An 18342-nucleotide genomic window follows, 5' to 3' on the forward strand; every position below is an offset into this window, starting at 1 on the left:
GAGAGTGGGGGAAATGGAGGCAAAATTTGCTGCAGCTCCACAGCTGACCAGGAGGGGTTGTGTTGGGATGACAACATTGCCACATGATGCATTGCTATTTTGATTTGTACAATGTCAAGATGACTTGGTTGGGAGGAACTTTGACTATAGCCAGAAGGTCATCATGAGTCCAAAGACATTATTTCAAGAATTCTTTGTGTATGCATAAAACTGAGGATTTTCCCTGGGAAAAGAGCAAGGGGGAGAGAAGGGGTGATAAGAGTCTCCCGGCATGGCTTTTGCATCTTTAATAAACCAAGCACTACATATCGCTTTTCTTTGCTCCTGTAGAAGGATAATAGCTTTGTCTCTCTTAACAAAGGAGAGGTGTCCAGCTCTTAGAGAAGACATTGCTGCTCAGTGTCTATCATTTAATCAAACAGTGCTGAAGATTACAGTCTCTTCAGTACATTCTCCCCCAATTTGCAGTTGTAAACTCCTACCAATGCTTGACAAAAATCACAATAATTAACATTTAAATATCTTTCTAACATGAAGGAAAATAAAAGTGTATATAGACCATTGCAGCAATATAGAAGTGATAACGCTACATTGTGGAGTCTGCAATTGGACTGAGAGGTGCTAAGTACAGATTTATGGCCAAGGATGAGGTATTCTCCTTGAAACTCTTTGTAACTGTCACTTAGTGGGAGAAAGTGGAGATTCCCAGGGAGTTCTTTTAATTGGTCTGAACATTTCATTTGATCAAACAAGCAACTCAGTATATGTCTACATTACAGCAGCAGAGCTACCTCCCTGCAGTTGTTCCACTGAATTGCAGGTGCGTCCTTTATTGGCTGAGGGGGTTTTCCAGCAATTTAGGTAATCCACCTCTCCAAGAGGCGGTTGCTAGGTCAACAGAAGAATTCTTCTGTCAGCCGAGCTGTATCCACAGTGGGGGTTAGGTCAACCTAACTATGTGCTCAGGATGCAAAATTTTTACAGCCCTGAATGATGTAGCTATGTCAATCGAACATCTAGGTGTTGACCAGGCTTTAAAAAGAGGATGAGAAATGCTGCTCTCCAAGCATCATGTATCTGTCAATATCTACTAACATTGACAAGAGGGAAAGATTGACTTGTAATAACCTTAAGTTTATAATTTTATTATGAACCATTTTGCATCAGTTCAGAGGTTTATCCCCCACAAGCCTATTACCAATAGGCTAGGACTGGATTTCCAACTCAACGTACCCAACACCCTGCTAATGACTGACCACTTCCAAGACCCCTAAGCTTTCTACAGATCTGCCACAAAACTTGTCATTTTTAATGAGTGACCAACATGGCTAAGCAGGCACCTTATTTGCACCTTTATAACCCTTTGTTGAATTTACCACTGTTAGACACCTCAGAAGGCACATGCATAAAAATAACCTATAGATATAAATGCTGTTCAGTACAAGTGCTTTTACGAGTGACTATTTTATACATAGATAATTGTCCCCAAAACCTTGCTGATCACATGCATCTGGCTTCTGTAGTGGTTTTCCTGTGACCTTCTGGAACTTTAGACAGGAAGGCAAGGTCCAGTACTCACACCTATCCTTACATCTTTGATTCCTTTACATCAGTCTTTAGGAGATTGTTATTCCATGTATATACTCTAATATGAATGGGAGATCTCTTGGCAATAGAGAGGTTGTTTTGTGTAAGGCTGGAAAGTCAGTATGATGCCAAACACCTTTTCAAATACTAGTCTGCTGAAGTGATCCATAAATACTTTAGCAATCCCCATGGCTTAGCCATTAGTCAACTCGTCACAAGCCGAAAGGACATCATAGAAACACATTGATAGGCTTTTTCTTACATGGGAATCATGAATTCAGTTCTCAAATCAGCAGCTCATTGCCAGTGGTGGTAAAAAAGGGAAAGTTAAACATCCAGAGTTCTGAGCTTTTCCTTCGCTGTTCTACTGACTCAAGTGTGCGGCATTCAGAGGGTGAAATTCCCCCTTGAGGTGGAAGGCCAAAGCCCGCTTTCACTGCCAGCACTTAAGGAAGGGACGTTGTAGGATACAGTCACTAAACCATGAAGCTCTTGCATCCCACATAGGGCGCCCTGCATGTTCAGAATCCAAATAGGCCACATGGAGGGTAGATTAAGACAGGCTGAGGGACAGGCCATGCAATCTCATTGCATGGCTCCAATGACCCAGTGCTCTCACCCTAAGAGCACAGAGGGGCACTGGCTGCTATTTAAGCCCATTGACTGGCATAGTGGCTGCACTGAAAACACACCCCTTCTCCTCCTCCCTAGCCTGGCCGAGGGTTTTCAGGGGTCGGGGGTGAACTCACCTTTCCCAATCCTGATGGGAGTGACTCCTCATTCAAGCTTTGTGGAGGGATGGCATGGGGAGAGGGAATAGAGAGAAATTTCTTTCCTAGTAATCTATGGGATATTGTCTAGGAGATTATATACCATTATCGTACTGCATTTCAGATAGGTATTTAACTGGACATGAATGAGTTGCCATCAATAATATTTGATGGTTTGTTTATTGGCCTATCCCAGTTATCAAAATCTGTTCATTAATATTCCCTAGTGGTAACCAAAACAACCACAGAGCTCAGCATCTCCACTGTGTTCCCTGCAACACATTAATCTTTCTGCTTCCCATTGATTTTTTTTAAAAATGTTACTGGCTCATGGAAAATTACAGAGCTCTTTAAATGGACTAGTTTAAAAAGCTCACCCTTTACCGGTTCATCTTCATTCCTCTACACTTCATTCATTCACGTGAGGTGCTGATACCCCCAGCAGAGTCACCTTAGTGACAGCTCAAGCCACGTGTAATGAATTTCTACCCAGCTAAAGGCTAACTAGCCTACCTCAGTCTGAAGAAAGACATAGGCAAAGTCTACACTTGGAGCTCAGGGTCAGAGTCCCAGCTCCTCTAGATGTACTTGCTTTGGCTCTCCTCTGAGCTAGCACATGGATATTTTTAGTGTAGCCGAGGTACCATGGGCAGCAGCAGGACACACTATCCACCCCAAGTATGTAGCCAGGGGGATCAGGCAGGTTTATACACAGGGGGCTGGCCTGTGTCACCACGCACCAATGCCCATGCTACCACAGTGCTAGCTACACTACTATTTTTAGAGAGCTAGCTCAGAGGAGAGCTAATGCAAGCTGGGAATCACACCCCTAGCTTGCAGTGTAGTTGTAGCTACATAATGGTGTGTACAGATTGCCAATTGCTAGGGAAGGAAGACTGGTTTTTACCCCACCACTGACAAGGAGCGTGTCCACCATATAAAAGCCCCATGCTTGATAGCACTGACTTGAATAAACATATGCAAACCTTCTGCCTGGTAACGTCAGCAGCAAAGGCCAGATTCAAAATCTAGGGGTTCATCTGAACGTTACAGAACAGGGCCAGCTCAAGCCCCCACTTAGAAACCTGGGGGAAAAAACACCAACTTTGGGCATCTCTAAGAGGCAATACTGCCCCCACTCACATGCACTGAGTCTGTGCAGAATGCAAATAAACATTTATTAAGAAAAGAAAACACAGCATTCATTTGGGAAAATGCCTCAACAATGACTTACAAGTATGCAAACAATAAGTAAAACACTCACCTGCACAGCATCCCTTGCCTCAGTTTCCCACCTTATGGTGTGAAAGTCCAAAGGATGAATGTCCCTTCAACATGCCACTCTCCTTTTCTCTCTGCTGCACCCAACTCCTGGTTTGTTGAGTGAGGTCAGTGACATTCCCCAGTCCAGAGGGGAGTTCAGGTAGGTGCGTGTCCCACCCCTGAAGGGAAGGGGTAGTTGAGTGTCACTGCAGCTGTACCACTGTCTCTGCTGCAGTCATTGCCTCAACTCACTGTTGCTGCCATCATCGCTACTGCCTCGAGCTATAATGCTGCGTTCTGAGGTTCTACCACCTAGCCCAACTCTTAGTAATTTCAGCTCTTTAGCAATTGCCCTGGGTAGCAGGGAACCTCTCTACAGACATCTCTTCTGCATTGTCTTGTCACTGTAACAGGTCTGTGGTCAGTCCCCTTAGATTAGCTTATCAGTGATTGTAGATCTAATAATTGCTGAGAAAGAACAAGAACTCTCAACGGAGTCTAGTCTGATCTATCTTTAAACATCTGTCTACACCCCAAGGTAGGAATACCTTTCTTCCCTCCTCTGACTTTCATTTGGATTTGGGATCACTACCCCTCACCCAGCAAGTGAGGTTCCAGTTAGGGTGACCCCTCAATTAGGGCATATCAAGTACAGTTCTGCTGCCTTTTAATCAGATAATCAGGATAACAACATTTCATTACCCCTGTGCCCAAGACGAAAGTGAATTTTAACCCCACCTAGTCCAAACTGATCACTTTGGCAAATATATATAGCAAAGCAGGTGTGTCTGCTCATCTTCTAAGCAAAGTAAGGGTGTCTATGCAAATACAGTTTGAGCCTGAGGTCTTTTCCCCAGTTTATCAATAGAGGGCAGGAGAGATCTCATTCAGACCCTACTTACCCATATTTTAAAAACACTCTCTCTTGCACGTGCGTGCATTCACACGCACACACACATATATCCTCAGCTTAAGGATATTGGTGAGCTTCAAGTGATTTCCAGAGTTCTACCATCTTACATGAACTAAGGAGCCGATCCACAGATTTCACTTACATGTACACAATTCACTGTTGCATAGCTGTCTCAAGTTCTCCTATTGCCTCACTAGTGTAGTACCTGAGCCCCTCATACTCTTTAAGGTATTCAACCTCACAAAACCCCTGTGTAGATGGGCAGTAGCATTACCCCTGTTTTTCAGTTGGAGAACTGCGACAATGTCTACACAGCAAAGAAAACCCACCACTGGCCCATGCCAGCCGACTCGGGCTCGCAGGGCTGGGGCTGCAAGGCCATTTCATTGCAGTGTAGACTTCCAGGCTCAGGCTGGAGCCCAAACTCTGGGGCTCACCCCCCTCAGCATTAGTAGGGTGAGGAAATACAAGTAAGGGATGAAGCCCCAACTGAACATGTATCAAACAGAGTGGCATCAGCACACCACATTCTGAGAGCCGTATCCCAGCCTGCATGCCTTGGGAGATGCAACTCTTAGGAGATGCCAGGATGATGACCACAGGTGAGGATGATGATGAGGCAGACTGATACTTCAGGTTGTGCTGCAAGGGATGGTGTAACTACACGCTCAGACACGCGGTCGGTGTTTTCTCTCTCTCTCTACCACACTGTGCTGGCATGTTTGTAACTTTGCAAATGGTTACAACTATTACAAACACAGAAGGATTTTCCTAAGTTTGAGTGCTGCAACCATGCACCTTGGCGCTCTCAACTGAAGAGTGATTTTAATAATACTTGACCTCATCTTGGGAAAAGAACCTACCAAATCTCAGCATGTTAATGGGGAATTCTTAAGTAACCAATAGAATTAATGCACAATCAATAGAGCAGGCATTAGAGGCCATCTTGTTCTTGCTACAGATGGGAATACATGAGTCAATCACTTACCATCTTGTGCTTGTTGGGGTCATGGGGGATATTCTTGAGTATTAGCTATATATAGCTGCTCCCACCCACCTGTATGCCACAGTGGTTTAACCATTCATAGAGCCCTGTGTGGATGCAAAAGTTGTATCCACATCCGATCCACAAAATTGATCCAGATGTATACCAGGTATCTACAGATTTGCAGGGCTCTAACCATTCATATATGACATTGCACACACTGAAAAATGTGTTATTTACTAATTTGCTGCACCTCCTGGCACTTGCATAGTCACATGCAATATTTGATAACCAGTGTTTTGAATTGCCTTTTGCCTTCATAGTCAAGTGCAGACTTGTATTAAGGAAGCTGTTAGCACACCTGAACACTTTGAGGCTGATTTGAGGGTTTTGAAGAGACAATCTCATTTCCCACATGTTGACCTTTTGATGTGTTGGAAAATATTAACCGTAGGGAACATAAATAGCATGGCAAGATTCACATAGAACGAGGTTCTTGGCATCTGATCAATATTTAAAACACCACTTCAAAAGTGGTACAAGGGTTCAGACTTCAACCTTGTCAGATCATGGAAAGTGAAAAGGATCTATCTGTGCATTGCCCCAAACTGAAACAGAAATGGTAAACTGGGCTACTCGTCCCCAAATGTATTAGGTTGTTTATAACATATAAGTTCATCCCCACCAAATTAGCTGTGACACTCTAGCTTTCTATTCTACACATTGGGAAGTGCTGCACTATGGTACCTCACAGTAACTACAGGAGTTTTAATGGAGACCACTGTGTGTACAAAGAAATACATATCAGTTTACAATGTTAGATGTGACTGTTCCTTGATTCTCTGCTCGATAGTAAGGGATGATTAATTTTGCAACATAAAAGGCTGAAAATTACTGCTTCTGTTCCAAACAGCCATTGGTTTGACATGCACATTGTTCATTAATTGTACTAGATGGATGTCAGTGTTGTTAACATAAATTACATATCCATGTTAATAAGGCACACACAGCAGTTAAAATGGATGTAGATTTCAGAGTGCAATCTACATCTTTTTGCACTGCAGCATTTTACATTCTAGAAAGTTTATACACTCTGGGTTCAGGATGCTATGGAATCAATTAATTTATTGTACCTAGATTGCACTTTAGTCTGACATCAAGCCACTATAATCTGCATTTCTCTTCCATGTACAATCTGTCAAAAATTAGAAATGAAAAATTGTATTCACAGATTTTTGTTTAGGGAGCATTTTGCTTAAGGGTATTAGCAAAATAATTATTCTGTATATAGGAACAGACAGCTAGGTTTAGATTCTAACTAATTTTTGTAATGTTTGGGGATTTTTAAAAAAAAAAACTTTTAGAGACGAGCAGAATTTTCAGTCATAAACAAAGTGTAGAGAAAATATTTACAACAATCAAGAACCATTCTAGGACTATAATATACAGCTAATGCTGGGTCTTGGGTGTCTGCCCTCCAAAATATCACAGCCTAAAAAAATGTGTAATGATTTGATTAGCAAATGTAGCCTTTTTATCTGCTCATATAATACTCGAGAGCAGATCTCAATTTCAACAGCTTTGTTCTTTATTCAAATGTATCCAATATGTTTAGCAGAAGGGATTTGGATTTATTTTTACATTTTTACTCTATGAATGGTTTGCAAAGTATTGCAAACATCAGGTACACACTATATGATATTCAGAGCATAAGCTGTGTTGTTTACTTGTGAATGGTGAAATACATCATGTTTTATAGTTTCTGTGGCTGACTGGATAATGACAACCTAACCAAGAAGAGAGCCAGAAAATGCCACTATGGCTTTCAAACGCTCCAGTAAAAGGTAACAATTCAGGTGGCGCTAACCAATAGCAATATGAACTGGCTGTGAATAAGTTAAGGCTGGATATTATAAGGTGGTTTCTAACCATCAGAGGAGTCAGGCTCTGGAACAGCCTTCCACTAGGTTTTTTGCCTCACTACTCCTAACTAGCTTGAAGATGGAGTTTGATAAATTTATGAAACGGATTATATGCCAGGGTGGTTTATGATCGTAGGGTCAGGATTCAAAGACGCAGGAGGTTCCTTCCAGTCCTGTGCCCTATGTCTCTAATACAGATGACCATGGATTTAAAAAAAAAAATCTACACCATTTCTATTGGAATAATTAGACTATTGTTAGATTTGACTGAGAATTTAACTTTCTCACCACAATCACACAAAGCAATTGTGAACACACAAGTTAGTTGTGAGAGAGGTGTTCAAATTTTTGTATGTCTCATTTAATTACCTATGTGCCAGGATTCTGATGTGAAGCTTGGGCAATTTTTTTCCTATGCTGTGTAAAGCAAATATCCATCCCCTATAAAAAATGTACCATTGTAGCATGACTACTGGAGAACACAAGAATAAAATTTGTTGTCCTTGCATACTCCAGTGGAAATGTGTTAGCTTAAATTTACTGGTAGCAAGCATTCATGCAAGTAAAGCTCTTGAATCACTTGAATATGTGTGACAAGCAGGGTTGAAGCAACTTCAGGCTTAAATTTGAATAGATACTCACTGAAACATTTTACACAACAAATGAAAATGGGGAAGGGAGGGCTTTTTTTGACAAAAAACAAAAACATTTAAAAAAAAAGTCTTCACAGTTGCATTTATATTTTATGGGGGGGGGGAGTAATTTCGGGACCATCTCCACTATTTGCCCAGTTCTTCTAAACAAACTGGAACACACTTCCAGGAAATTAACAATAGATAACGCTAAGCAAGTTCACCAACAGATAATATTTTTTTCTACTTCATGGTTAGGTTATGCTCATTTCTGTGGTTGGTTTTGTGTGTGGATTAATATTTCCAAGGACTAATAGGATAAAGACACAAATTTTGTACTCCAAAGTCATTAGAGGCCAAAGCCAAATGGGAACCTAGATGTCCAACCTGGAGTTTGAATCTTTGATTTCATTTTCTTTAGTTGGCACTAGCCTACTTCATCCAACCACCACAAAGGCAGCACTCTCTGTTCAGGTATCATGTAATGCAATGTACAAAACCAATATGCTAATACTTTCCATGTTGGATAGCCAAGGTCAGAGTTCTTGCCCCAGTTTTTATGAAACTGTGTTACATTTTAAATCAGGGCAAGAACACAAAAATCCATGGTTTCCTGCTAGTGCCCTGTCAATTTACCCTCCTTTTTTAAGCAATTATATTTTAGAAACTGCACTAATTCAACTGTTAATTATTTCCTCTTCCCTGATAGATTTGGAAATATGTATCCAACAATTAAGTTTGTATTGCAAAAGTGTTAATCTTTCGTTTATTCTTCTTTATCTATCTGGTATTTCATCTGACATTATAAATAAACTCTAGCATGCTCGTCTTAACAATTTTTCGTAGTGGTTCAGTGCAGCATCAGCAGTCTACCTCTGTCTACCGGTGTTACTCACACCAGGAGATTTCATGCAGTCCAACCCCTCCATGGGCTTAAGACGTCCTTTCCCTTCTAGAGTCTATTTTGTCCAACAGTATAATGGGTAAGGACACATGTCTGGCTGGTATAAATGGGCACAATTTCATTGACGCCAGGGGAGTTGTGCCCACTTATGCCAGTGTTGAATCTAGCATATAGTCTCTTTCCTTGTGCTATAGAAGCAGCCTGTTCCAATATATTTAAAGCTTGTCTCTAATTCTAAACAACTGAAGACTGTTTTGCAGGCAAGCAAGCCCTGAATAGTCTTCTTCTCTCCCTGGCTGTTGGAGTTTATGTATATACCTGAATGACGCATTGATGAGATTCCTCATCTTAGCATCAACGTTAGCAACAAGTAAACAAACAATGTGTCAGTTATTTAATACACCCCGTGCCTGCAGTCTCGCTGGTCATGAAGGAAGATGGGAGCCTAACTGCGGCCAAAGAAACATGCTGTTAGCCACGAAGGGACAGCGATGGCATTGTCCTCGTGTTGTTTCCCATTTCTCTCTTTATTGGGGCCTAAATCTGAAGTCAAGAGCTTGCTAACCCTCCCTGAAATGGGACAAAAGTTGGTTTTAGCAACTTGTGGGCCAATTTAATTCTGGCAGAAAACCTGTCAAATATCACAGCTATTACTCTTACTTAGTGAGTGAAATGAAGTAGTTTTATTACCCCATCATGATGCTCTCCATATTAGGAGCCCAAGTGAGATACAACAACTGATGCATCAGCCACCCACCATTATTGTTTGCTTGCTCCATTCCAAACTTAGTCTGTCTTTTGTGTGGCATGCTCTTGATTTAAGTGATTTGATTTTCTGTTCTCCTTCAACTCTTGGGGTTAACAGACAGACAGGTCTTGTCTGCATCTGGTAAGAAGAGTACCGACAAAGAAATGGACTTTGAAATCCCAGCTTGGATCACTGAACAGCCTCATCCAAGGTTATGCTGGTGGATAAAGGAGTCAGAGAAACCATTATTAAAAACGGGAAGTATGGGTATTACATGTGTGGTATTATTGTGACAGATATTGCAACCGCATGCAATATCTTTGTACTATGTTTATGTATGACTGTGGGCCAGGGATCGTATCTGTGATTGTGTTCTTCTCCATGGGGGATGGTTATCAGAGTTCCTCCAGGAATCAAAAACATTCGGGCTGGGGGTCGGTGACTAAAGTGAATCACTTGGGTTTTAAACACGTCTAGAGCGGTACGACCCCTGGGAAGGCTTGCATCTAGTGGTTCAAAGTGGATTTTCCAGAGACCAACAGACAAAGAAAGGACCTTTGACATTAAAAGACTCTGCTTAAACTGCCTTGGTTCTGATGCCACAAAGGGACGGAACAGGAAAGATTTTGGCCTACTAGGGGCCCATAAGACTCTGGTAAGACTCTGAGTGACTTCTGATGTGCTTTTAGCATGCTTATAGAATTTTTTGCTTTTTTTCTCTGTAATGTGTCTACCTTAAGAATAAAGGTGCTTGCTTAGAAAGAGCTGTCTGGTAACAAGTAACTGCTGGCAATACACTGGTCCTAGCTCTGGGAGGGAGAGCAAGGTACAGTCACTGGCCTTTAGGCAGTCTGACTTGCTAGGGATATCCCAGTGTAAAGCAGGGAGTTCTGTAGCCCTAAAAGCCAGGTCAGGAGGGAGGGAGATATGGTTCGGAGCTGGAAACCAAGAGGTGATGGCTGGGAGCTGGAAACCTCAACTGGATGATCTTGATGGACCAGGGAAGGGAAATACAGATGCAGTTACCCTAAAACTGTGACAATTATTATCTGTACTGATAGCTCCTAAATGCCCTAGTCATGGTCCCACTATGTGAGGTGCTGTACATATCTAACAATAGATGGCCCCGGCCCTGAAGAGAGATACAGATAGACAAGGGATGCACAAGATTACCACGATATGATACTGGTCCCATGATAAGCAGCTGTCACACAAGAAATGTGAATAAAAACAGGCCATTCTTTTACAAATAAATAATGCCACTTTCTCCCAGTCTGAATATTGTCCCTGAAAAATTGTACGGAGAAGCCTTCACCTGACATCTGGCAACAGGCCAACTGCAGAAAAGTAATGTGACATTATAACTAAGGCTAAGATTTCATTGTGGATATTTTTAATAAAAGTCACAGACAGGCCACAAGCAATAAAGAAAAATTCATGGAAGACCGTGACCTGCCCCTGACTTTTGCTAAAAATATCCATGACAAAATGGGAAGCTACAGAGTCCCCACATGCCCACAGTGGCTGGACACCTGCAGGGGCCCTGGCTCAGAGCATTGGGGGCCCCCACTGCCCGTGGGAGCTCAACACTCCAGAGTCCCCCAACTGCCCTCAGCTCAGAGTTGTGGGGTCACCCTGCTGCCCACAGTAGTGGGGAGCTGCGGGGGGGGCCCTGCCGCCCATGGCAGCCGGGAGCTGCAGAGTCCCCTTGACACCTGGGGTGGCCAGGAGCTGCTGGGTCCCTCCACCACCCGCAGTGGCTCAGAGCTCTGCGGGTCCCTGCCACTCATGGTGGCCTGGAGCTGCTTGGCTCATAGTCCACCCACCACCCGTGGCAGCTCAGAACTCCTGGGGGGGGTACCCGGTGTGGGTTACCTCGCAGCTCCCAGCCACCACAGGCTGAAGTCCTGGAAGTCACGGATTCCCTGGCTGCTGTGACCTCCGTGACTAAATCGCAGCCTTAATTATAACCAACCTACACAGTGAAAACATTTTCAACAGCTCCAGCAGTCACAGTAGCAGTGAAGTGACATCTCCCATGGGAAAGAGGATGCAGCTAAGTAGCCGAGTAAAGCTGTCCAGAAATACTGTCACCGCGGGGGGAGCTCCGGACCATCCAGGAGACTGGTGACAGGGGACACCTGCATTTGACAGAACAAGTAGTATCCGCTACCACCTGCAGCAATTTTGCAGACAGTAATTGGCTGTCGCCGTCGATCTTTTCCCCTAAAACAAATTTGTTCTTACTTTTCTGGTTAGCAGTTGTTCCCAGAGTGAAAGCAGAGCAGTGCTTATTGTGGGACCAGTACTCTGTGTGGCAGGAAGTCTAGGCTGCTGGGATGGAATCATTTCATGCACAGCTTCACAACAGCAAGTGCCACTGCAGTATGGAAGTGCAATATCAAACGCCAGCATGCTGCAACGCCAGACGTGAAGACGAGCTCTGCGTAAGCTTGGAAGCTTGTCTCTCTCAGCAACTGACGTGCGTCTAGCAAAAGATTTCACCTCACCCACCTTGTCTGGCTAATCTCCCGGGACCGACACGGCGCCAACAATACAACATGCTACAGTAACATTATCAGCTAACCCATGCATGGCAACCATTACAACATAGGTGCTGAGTTTTCTTTTCCCCGGGGGGTGCTCCATCCCCACTCTGCCCCAAGACCCCTCCTCCTCCCTGCAGCCCCGTCCTTGCTCCACCCCCTCCCCTGAGGCCCTTCCCTTGCTCAGTCTCTTCCTTCCCTGCTCCGCCCCTTCCCCCAAGACCCTGCCTACCTGCAGCTCGCGGCTCTCCACCCTCCTACAAGCACCTCCCTTTGCCCCCCCCCCGAACAGCTGATCGGCAGCAGCCCCTGCAAACAGCTGTGGCTGTTGGATGCTGAGCACCTGCTCTTTTTTTTTTCCATGGGTGCTCCAGCCCTGTCGGCACCTCTGCATTACAATCGCCTTCCCAGCACAGGAAATATAGTGGGAATGATCTCAGACACAGAGTAATAGGAAAGGGGTGTTCTGGATTCAGGACTGTTCTCTGTGAGACTGAAGACTTCCATCAAAGATAAGTTGCTCTGCTCTCAGTGACTCCACTGGGATGGCCTACACGTAACTGAGGCTGGACTTTTGTCCCCGGGCTCTATTTGCCATAGAGCCAGAAGACAGAGGCTACACAGCAGGGCTAAGATGCTGTTGGGGGAGGAGCTGATTATCTCTGAGGTTTCTGTCACTTGTCCCGTCTCTCCCCGCCAGGATAATCTGGCTCATTTGCAGGCTTTTATTAGCCCTGTGGACGATCATCAGTTGCTTTTAAGAAATTATGGGTTTGCTCTTTTCCTTTTGCTCTTTGGGCCTATTGACCAGCCAGTTTTGGAGCCCAACCCTCCACAGTCCACATCAACTGGACTTTTTCCCTTTCTGCTTGTCTGTGTTTTGTCTCCCTTGCCAGCAAAGTGGACAACAGTCCCAGGAATGTCCCCGTTACAAGAACCCCACAGCACAGCTGGCCCCCTGGCACACAAGCTCAGCATCGAAGCCAAGAACTGATTGGACATGGAGAGTAAAATTATTGATATGACAGTAGCCCCTAGAGGCCTCCCACCCTCTCTAGAGCCAGCCCCACAGTGCTAGGAACTTTCCAAGCACATAGTGAGGGCAGTCCATGTCCCAAAGAGCTTACCACCTTCATAGACCATGGGGAGAGGAGAAGCAGATGCACAGAGAGAAGTAACTTGCCCAAGGAGGCACAGCAGATGAGCAGCAGAGCCAGAAATGGAACACGGGACTTGCACCCTGGGTCACATTTCTTCCTGTCTTTTGGAGTCCACTCTGTATCCCCTCCAGATTACTTCTGAAGCATATTGACATGCAAGCAGCATGCATGTCTGCTGTCCATAATATATACTGCAGACTTCTTCTGCAGTCCACAAAACATACACAAGGAGGGCAGCAGCAGTGTATGGCCCCTTCATATCACCATGCCTGACACCTGCTCAGAAAGATTCCTATGCTGCCAATCCAGAACCTTTCACAAGCATTCTATCCCATCTACAACTAAAGTGAAAAGAAAGAATTAAATCCAGAATTTTAATATTCTGATTATAGGGAGGGAGACGGGACTAGTAGGTGTTTGAGAACTGGGATTGAGAACGCACAGCTGCTAGCTTCTGGAAGAGCCAAGAACAGACCCTCTGGCTATCGAAGCACCAGCCTGCCTGCACAAGACAGTTTGGCCGCTAGCCTGCAGCCCTGTTTGGCTGGCTGGAGTTTCGGTTTTCATTTTTCTGCTGGGTAAATGGAAGTGACTGTGATGAGTGAGAGTCGAGTGTTTTGCTGCACACACAATTTATCATCATGGACCAGTTGGCAAATGCCTTCCTCGTGTGCTAGAAGTTTTGGGTAAAGATCCTACAAGAAACTGCTGGATGCTCATCCTTTGTGACAGTAAGTCACATTAATAATTATAGCATCCACAGCTTTTTTTGCATGGGTATTTTTTATTATTGTTTTCTCAATCCAAATAAATAATGAAATAATTGATTCATTTGATTTTTACCCTATGTAAAGTCAGTTCAACAAGTATTTCTGCTTTCACTGAGAAGGCAGTTGTGAAGAGAGATCCATAGTGGTGGTAGAAAGAAAGAAATTCTACGGGATTTGATCCTCTACTTAACATAGGGCTGTCAAACACCTTTCTCTTCTTTTAACAGAAAACAGGAAAGTCGTGGAATCTCTTTCACTGGAGGTTTTCAAAAGGAGGCCGAATAGCCATCTGTCTTAGCCCCAACAAATCCTGCATCTTTGCAGGGGGTTAGACTAGATGGCCCTGGTAGTCCCTTCTAACCCTATTATTCTACCACCCAAGTCCCACTAACAAAACCAGTCTCTCACGCTGACGGGGTTTGGTTCACATAAGCCTTGTCTAGACTATTCTATACTGGCTCAGGTTCTTATCTTGCCATTATAATCAGAGTATCTGAGGACCTTTCAGGAGTGCATTAAATGACATGACTAATATCTGCCATGTGTGGTTTATTCTGTATTGTATCCTTTCTCTGGCAGAAGAGGAGTAGTATGGGTGCAATGGAGTGTTTTGTTTTATGTTGTGGGGAGGGTGGGGTTACGTACATATAAATTATACTTACTTGCTGCTCTATATTTATAGTAGCAAAGGCGAGGTTGAAGAAACATGCCTTGATTTTGGAAGGGAAGGTGATGAGGTGGTGATGGCCCTTCGTTTCTGTGGGAGTTCATTCCACAGCCTTGGGCTAGTCCCCAAGAAGGCTCCATCTCCTGCACAATTGAGCTTCACCCTTGAGGTGGACAACTCCATTGTGCCAGGAGGAGCATGGTTGATAACTCTGCTCTCTGAATCGATCTGATAAAGGCTCCCACTGGCCTGAGCAACTGAGATAAGAACAGAGACCTTTCTGTTCACTCACTATTCCATGGGAAGTCAGGGTAGAGAGCGGAGGACAGGCTTGATGTGAAGCTGGTAGCCGGTGCTGCTGAGGAGGGGCATTGCAGCATTCTGTACTAGCTGGAGTTTCCTAGGTGCTGATGGCTTCATGCCCAGGTACACTGGACCGCTGCAGTCCAGCTGAGGGTGAGACAGAGGAGAATAATCCAGGCCAGATCACTCACTGCCAGGTTGAGAGAGAGACACTTAGTCAGCCAAAGATGGTAGAAAGTGTTACCCGGGGCTGCTGCAACATGAAAGCTCAAGATCAGTGAGGAATCCTGGATCTCCTGAAATGACAAGCTGAATGGAGCAATTGTGGGCATGAACCTTCAACCAAAGGAGACTGCATTTCAGCTGCGAATGACTCCAAGTGCTTTCCTCTGTGAGCCAGCATATCATCCATCTTGCTTGGGTTCAGCTTCAGCCGGCTGCTCTTCACGCATGAGTTGATCTCATCCAAGCACTGAGCTATGTTTGTGACAGTGGTATTGTCAGACAAGATGGAAGATTGGTCTTAGGCACCAAGAAATGTTTAAGAAAAGCAGACCCACTCTCGGCTATTCAGCCGCACTGGCCCTACCAGCCTGGGGAGTCACACCGTCAATGGGAATGATAAGAGCATGACAATTGCAGGTTTGAGCCCAAATTAGCACCTTGTGCCTTGTGATGCTGGTATCTGAAAACATGTGCCATGTCTCCATTCTATACATGCTCTATACACGCTCCTTTAAGTCAAAGACATTTTATCTGCTACATTGTGACTAGCAAAAGGTCTGTAAAGGCCCTCTAATTACATATATTAATATACAAATTGTTTGTACACTTAAGCTCAGATTTAATGGCAGTTTATTAGCCCATTTTCCTCTATGCACCTCCCCTTGCGGTTGCAAACCGATTCTAATTAACCATGGCAAGACGACAATGTTATTTCTCTGCAATGTTCAATGTCAATTTTTGGACTGTCCTTATCAATTGACATTTTTTTCCCATTCTAATATTGTACTTTCTTCTTGAATTATGAAATGATGATACACTCTGCAGAAATTATTATTAGAAGGTTTATCTCATGAAGAGTGCAGTCAGTCCCTGGGTAGTAATCCGTCATGGGCTCAACTGATTAACATTTTGCAATCTGACATTTAAAAAAAAAAAAAAAAGCAGCACAGCAGATAGCATTCCTAGCTGCCTAACTTCAATTTCAGAGAAGCAGCTGTAATACCCAAATGGCATTTAATCCGGTGCTAAAACCACCTATCTAGTGCAATAGCAGGCAAGTTCCAAGGGAGCTAAGCCTGTCAGCATTAAACCTAGTCATTTACTTTCACTCTCTCTCTCACACACACACACACACACACACACACACACATCTGATGAAGTGAGCTGTAGCTCATGAAAGCTTATGCTCAAATAAATGTGTTAGTCTCTAAGGTGCCACAAGTACTCCTTTTCTTTTTGCAAATACAGACTAACACGGCTGCTACTCTGAAAAGTGTGAAAGTTAAAATTCCAGACATGGGATGGCAAAAACTAAAAGAGGGGGGGAAAATGTAAGAAATGTGACCCTGTTGTAATGCTTACTAGGTTCATAATCCACAGCACTGGTGAATGCACACAGAGAATTGAACCCCATCCATGGCGGGTGACCCAATACTGAGCTCCTCCAGACAGATACCAGAGGGACCAATCTCTTTCTGACTTTTTGGCAATGCTTGTCTCATTCATCAGGCGGATAAGGTCTCATCGAATTAAAAACTATGTGCCATCCACTGTTAAAGTGAACTCCTGCCAACATCAGTGGGGGAGTTGTGCTTAGCAAGGATCAGTCACAAGATATTTCCCCAAGTAATTAAGAGTGAGGGGCTATGTCCTAAATATAAAGGGAAGGGTAACAACCTTTATGTATGCAGTAACATAAAATCCGTCCTGACCAGAGGTACAGACAGAGGTACAAAATAATTTTACCTGTAAGGGGTTAATCAGTTCAATTAACCTAGTTGTCACCTGAACAGAAGGACCAATGGGAAAAGAAGATATTTTCAAATGCGGGGGGGAGGGCAGGGGAAGGTTTTGTTTGTGCTCTCTTTGTTGGTTTCCTCTCAGGACAGAGAGAGAGACCAAGCAGGTAAACCAGCTCCTAAAAAGATCCTGAAATGCTACATGTAAAATTACAAAAATTGTAAGTAATAGCAAGGAAATGTGTTAAATTATCTTTTTGTTTTAGCTTGTCAATTTTCCCTATGCTAAGAGGGAAGTTTATTTCTGTTTTTGTAACTTTAAAGTTGAGCCTAGAGGGGAATCCTCTGTGTTTTAAATCTTTTATTACCCAGTAAAGTTAGCTTCCATCCTGATTTTGCAGGTGTGATTTTTACTTTTTTCTTTATAATAAAGTTCTTCTTTTAAGAACCTGATTGATTTTTAGTGTCCTAAAAACCAAAGGGTTTGGTCTGTGCTCACTTTGTTAACCTATTTGTTAGTATATTATTCTCAAGCCTCCCCAGGAAAGGGGGTGAAGGGGTTTGGTGGAATATTTTGGTGAAATAGGGACTCCAAGTGGTCTTTTTCCTGAATCTTTGTCTAAATCACTTGGTGGTGGCAGCAATACCATCCAAGGACAAGGAAAGGATTTGTGCCCTGGGGAAGTTTTTAACCTAGCCTGGTAGAAATAACCTTAGGGTATCTTTCATGTGGGTCCCCACATCTGTACCCCTGAGTTCAGAGTGGGGAGGGAACCCTGACATGGTGGTAGCGTGGGATCATTTTGAACCATAAGCACAGACCTCAGGATATTAAAAGGACACTGAGAAGAGCTGGAGTTTTTTCTTTGCCTAAGGGCAGAGTAGTTAAGTTCCTGCAAGGGAATTCACAAGCTGGGTTGTTGTTTTTTCTAGCTCTCAGGTTAGGCTAGGCTAAGCAAAGGAAGGCTAGAATAATGGAAAGTAAGGTCCAAAAACCCCCTAGAATTAGCCAGATTGGAAGCTGAAAAAAGACAAAAAAAACCCATAAAAGACAGATGGCCTTAAAGAGCTTGAAGTTGGAAGCGAAGAAGAGAAATCAGGCGAAAGGCTTGGAGATGGAAATGGAGGTAAAACGCTTGGATACGGAGTTAGAGCTAAAGCGCTTAGATCTGGAAAGGGCTAAGCTGGATCTACCAGATAATCCTAAC

Source organism: Dermochelys coriacea, chromosome 6 (assembly GCF_009764565.3).
Source record: "Dermochelys coriacea isolate rDerCor1 chromosome 6, rDerCor1.pri.v4, whole genome shotgun sequence".
NCBI classification, from domain to species: domain Eukaryota; kingdom Metazoa; phylum Chordata; order Testudines; family Dermochelyidae; genus Dermochelys; species Dermochelys coriacea.